The 5823-nt window shown below is 40.6% G+C and overlaps 1 pseudogene; it reads left to right on the top strand.

Annotated features, from left to right (window-relative positions):
* The window catches only part of LOC102862225, a 9326-nt pseudogene extending 5764 nt beyond the window's left edge, over window positions 1-3562 (top strand).
* Window positions 3563-5823: the final 2261 nt, after the last annotated feature.

A 5823-nucleotide genomic window follows, 5' to 3' on the forward strand; every position in this document is an offset into this window, starting at 1 on the left:
AAAAAAAAAAAAAAAAAGAAGAAATTCTTTCAGCAATATATTTTGGTTTTCAGTACTCTGGTTTATGTTTATGTTAAATTCATTAAGTGTCTGATCCTTTTTTATGTGCTAATAAGCAATGTTATTTTAACACTTTAAAACATAAAAAGAAAAACAACTTGGATATGCAAAAGATGAGAAATGATTGAAGAAATTCTTGTCGGCCTGATTGATGGGATATTTTGTAGTTATTAAAAATGATATAGAGTTCTGGGGGGCGCTCTGGTGGCCTAGTGGCAAGAAGCTGCACTGCAATCCCAGAGATATGTGGTTCGAATCCACCAGATGCTCTGCCGGAGAAGGAGGGGCCATCTCCTCCTTTATCAGTCAGATCCAATTTGACGGTACACACACAAAGAAAATGATAAAAAAAAAATTATATAGAGCTCTGGTGTCATAATCCACAGGGATTGTGCTGCTAACCCAAAGGCCACACATTCCTGGCACTTTAAATTCACCATCCATCATGATGCTGCCAATCGGCCAAAGACGACAGAAAATGTGAATTTCTAAACTGAAGAGTAGAACTTAAAATTCTCTTCTTGGATTTTTGACTTCTTGTCTGTTTCTATCTGGTAGATTTGACTCATGGATGTTAGAGTGTGGTGTGTGCTTTGGTTTAGGTCTCCCTTGCCCAGACTAAGAATTAGGCCAGGTGGAGGGTATTAGAACGATTTCAGTGGCTCTTAAGAGAGCTATTACGCATTGTCTCTAGGAATTTCGCAAGGCTGCTAAGCTTAGGGCCATCAGACTTGTCAAGAATGAAAGTGAGGAGATGAGTATGGAGGTGAAACGAGAGGTAATTTATTGTTGTTGTTATGTGCCGTCAAGTCACCTGCAACTCATGGCAACCCTATGTACAACAGCCCTAAACCCTGCCCTGTGCCGATCTCACTGTCTCTGACAAACCTACTCCCATTACCCCAGTCACTGAATCAATCCATCTCATCGAAGTTCTTCCTCTTCTGCACTGTCCCTCCACCCTCCCAAGCATGACGTCCCTCTCCAAGGACTGGTCCTTCCTCGCAACATGTTTAAAGTATGTCAGATGAAGCTTCAGGATCCTTGCCTCCAAGGAGCAGTCTGGCTTCACCTTCTCCAGGACAACTTGTTCATTTTCTTAGCAGTCCATGGTATATTCAATACTCTTCTTCAGCACCAAACCTCAAAGGCATCAATTCTCCTTCTTTCATCCCTAATAATTATCCAGCTCTCTGATGCATAGCAAGTGATTGCAAAGACCATTGCATCTATCAGGCTCACCTTAGTCACCCGACTGACATCATTGCTCTTCAGCACTTTAGAGAGATCTCTAACCACAGACTTTTCCATCACAATACGTCTTTTAATTTCCTGGATGCTGGTGCCAACAGTGTTGACCGTGGAGCCAAGCAAACTAAAACTGTGAACAATCTTAATCTCTTCACCATTCATCATGATGCTGCCAATTGGCCCAGTGGTGAGAATCTCTGTTTTCTTGATATTAAACCTCAAACCATACTGGAGACTGCAGTCCCTGACCTTCCACAGCAAGTACTTCAGGTCCTCCTCAGTTTTGGCAAGCAAGGTTGTGTCATCTGCATAACACAGATTATTGATGAATCTTCCTCCAATCCTGATGCACATTTTTCCTCATAGAGCCCAGCCTCCTGGATAATCTGTTCTGCATAAAGACTGAAAAGGTATGGATACATTCTGACGTACACCCTTCCCAATTTTGAACCATGAAGCGTTTCCTTGCTCTGTTCTGAGGACTACCTTCTGGTCCAAGTATAGGTTTTGCATTAGCACAATCAAGTGTTCTGGGATTCCCATTCTTCTGAGTCAGCCACAGTTTTGTTGTGATCCGCACAGTCAAATGTCTTTGCATAATCAATGAAACATAGATAGACATTCTTCTAGTACTCCCTGCTTTCAGCTACAATATCCTTAGTACCATAACCCTGTCTAAACCCAGCCTGCACTTCGGGTAAAGAAAGTGAAATACATTCCAAAAAAAGGAATGGGTCTCTCTCGAAAAGGAAAGAAGTGGAGTGGAAGAGATGTTGGACTACTGGGATCATGGATTTATGTAGCCAAACTTCTTCCTCCTGGGACATGTCTTATGCAAAACAGGTGAGTGGTATTTGTACCAATGGAATGAAGCTGATGGAAATTCCCATTCTAATCAGTTGTTCATGACGTCACAGAGACCCACATGCCTAAAATACTAATTACGTTGACTAGCCTTTGCCCCCTTGTTTATTTATTTATTTTTTATCTTATATGGGCTCAGTCTGTGCTCTAATAGTTTGACAAAGTCCAGCTGAAACTGGAAGACACTTGATGACTTCTCTGTGTTTTTGTCTCAAAATTATTTAGCTACTATCTAACTCTTAACAAACATGCCTCTGGAAACTCTATGAACTTTGATAAATGACGATAGTTATAGAAAGGCTTCAGGCCTTGTTCAGAGGGTCATTACGAATCGTGTTCGACTTGACAGCAGTTGTTACAACAACAACAACAGCTCCTAACAGTGGAGCCCCCCCCATGTATGTTGGGGTGGAACTGTGTTTTCAATGCCCAAATTTTTGCAAATAGATGGCCAGGCCTTTCTTCCAAGGTGCCTCTGGCTAGAATTGAATCATCAACTTTTTAGTTAGTAGCTGAGTGTACAACACAGGGACTACATCTTCTCTGATTAAAACAGTGAAAATTCATGCCTGAATATGGGCAATAACCTTTAAAAATGAGGAAAATTCAAGCCAGCTAGAGTGTTTGAGATGGGACTAAGGATAAGTGATTTCTCTTCAAAAAATGTTTTAAATGAATATTCTGAATTGTCACTTATGAAAAGACAAATATGAAGTTAAAGGATATCAGATCTCATTTTTCACCCAACAGACAGGCAATGATGAAAAGGATTGATATCTTTTGACAGATGAAACCAACATTCTTATGCATTGTGTGGGGAGAAAAAAATCTAGACCAAGATGAAGAGGGTTTTGTCAAGTTTCCTGTCAAAAATCCCCTATGACCCAGTAATTCATTCAACTGTTAGGACTTCATTTTATAAACATCTTTGCACATGGGTAAGTTGATATAGGGGCAGGACATTCTTTCAGTACTGTTTATAAACAAAAGGCTGGACATTTAAATGTCCATAACCAAAAGATTTGTTAGGTAAATTGTGATCAATACATATAATGGAAACTATTCAGCTTTAGACAGGGATGAGGAACCCTCTTATGGGGAAAGACAGCCAATAATGTTGTTTAAAGGGAGATAGCAAACCTTGTAACTGGTATGCTATCATTCTGTGTTAAAAAAAAAGGAGAAGGAGTTAGATATGCATGTGAATCAACATACTGAACAAAGTGGGCCTGGTGAGGTCCCAAGAAGAATAGTTTTGTCTCTTGCTCCCTGCCTGTTTATTCATTCAAGGAGCGGTGATGGCAGAGTGATTACTCGCATGCTGCTGTTCAGACCCACCAAACATTCTGCAAAAGAAAGCTGTGGAATTGGCTCCCATAATGATTAAAACCTGTAAAGATCCCAGCCTTGGAAATCCTATTGAACAGTTCTACTCTGTCCTACAGGTTTGCAATGAGTTGGGTTGACTCAGCAGCAATGTGGTGCTTGTTCAGACACTTTCTGTGGCCTCATTCCTCTTGTGCTTTGTTTGAACACATGCATAGAGCCCGTGGCTTGACTGGGCACGCTTAGATTTTACAAAGGTCCCCAAAACAATTTCACTTTCTTTCAGGGGGATAACAGGCTCCATCATAAACTTTATTAGAAGGGTTCCCCTCTCTCAGCCTAGGCCTGCTCTAGGTGGAAGTCCTCTTTCCTGTTCATCCTTCATTCTTTCCCTCTCTGCTGAGTACCTACCATGTGTTGGAAATTGTCCCAGGCCAGCCATCAACGCCACAGCTGACCTGTTAGAAATGGAATCATGTCTGCCCCAACATTATGTTGTAGTTCTAATCCAACTATCTGCAGATGTAATCCTATTTGGAAATGAAGTTTTCTTTGTTAATCATAGCATGCACACCCATGTTTTTTTATTGCTGCTTTGTTCACAATAGCAAAGAGTTGAAAATAACCCAAGTGCCCACCAACAAACAAATGAATAGAGTAACTATGGTTTATTCACACAATGGAATATTATGCAGCACTGAAAAACAAAGAATTCATGATATATTATACAAAATGGGTGACCATGGAGGACATTATGCTGAGTGAAATATCTCTGTCACAAAAGGACAAATACTACATAATGCCACTGCTATAAAACAGGTCATGGGGTTTGGGTGGAAACTAAGAGGGGACAAATAATGTACATGGCATTGAAACAGACAAGAAAGAGAACTGTATATAAGTAATATATGATTAGTTATTATTGGCATGACAAGAGTCCAGAAAAAGACATGCATAGCAAAGTGGCGGGAGGTGGGGGAGGAGGGACTGTACAACGAGGAAAGAAGTATTAAAAAAGCAAAGTGGGGTGGGAAGGGCCAAGAAGGAAAATGTGCAACAACGAATGAATGGAATCCAAGTTCTTTATAAACTTCCATTAAAATCTCAAATAAAAAATATATGACATAAAATAAAAATTTTTTAAAACAAACAAAAAAGAAGTTAATTATAGCATATCCTGGCAAGGTGGGTTCTAAACCTAATCACTTTGTAATTACAAAAAAGCAGATCAGTCACAGGTGCTAGTCGAAACTGGCGAAAACGGATGCCATCTGAGGAATTCCCAGAGCTGTGAATGAAGGAGGAATCTACAAGGCAAAACCTTGGACTTTTAGCCTCTAGAACATGAGAAAAACCCATTTCTGTTTTTTATAAAGTTGTGGTTCTAATGACAGCACTAGAAATCTAAGGCATGATTTCTGATAGTTTATAATCTAGTGGGAGGAGTCAGACGGGATGATCTGAGTGACAGGTACACAGAGGGCAAATGAGGACATTAGTTTATACAGGTGGATAGAGAAAGCCGTTTTAAACATTTCAAGTGACTAAAGAAAGAGGCTTACTGCTTAGCTGTCAGGGACAGGGCTAGCTTCGTGGGCATGCAATTGTACAGCTACAGGGGCCCAGCGCTTAAGCAAGCTCTGCTTTTTCGGTCTTGAAATTCTTAATTATTGAACAAGGGTCCTTATACCTACACTTTGCACTAGTCTAGAAAACAACATCATCAGCCCTGTTGGGGCAAAGTGCATTAAAGAGGAACATGATGTGCGCATGCGCTGATATGGGACGATGTCTTTGAGTCTGGAATGGAAAGGAGGGGGTTGTTGCTTGACAAAGGTTTCTGCCCTCTTTGCTTCCGCTCCTCCTTTCCCAGCTCCCAGCTGTTGTGTGAACAGAGGAGGGGGACACTGCATGATTCAAAATGAAGAAAGGTGTGAGTCAGAGTTTTATCTTTTCTCCATACCTATTCAATCTGTATGCTGAACAAATTATTTGAGAAGTAGGACTCTCTGAAGAAGAATGTGGCATCAGGTTTGGAGGAAGATTCATCAATAACTTTCATCACTCAGGTGATATAACCTTGCTTGCTGAAAGTGAGGAGGACTTGAAGCACTTGCTGCAGAGGATCAAAGAATACAGCTTTCAATACGGATTGCATCTCAATAACAAGAAAAAGATTCTCACTGCTCAACCAACAGGCATTATCATGATAGATGAAGAAAAGATTGAAATTGTCAACTACTTCATCTAAGTTGGTTCCACAATCAACACCCTTGGTACCAGGAAATCAGGAGGTGTATCTTACTGGGAAAGTGCAGTCAG

The sequence above is a fragment of the Elephantulus edwardii genome, unplaced genomic scaffold (assembly GCF_000299155.1).
Source record: "Elephantulus edwardii isolate Elephantulus edwardi_28Jun2011 unplaced genomic scaffold, EleEdw1.0 scaffold00028, whole genome shotgun sequence".
Lineage (NCBI taxonomy): Eukaryota > Metazoa > Chordata > Mammalia > Macroscelidea > Macroscelididae > Elephantulus > Elephantulus edwardii.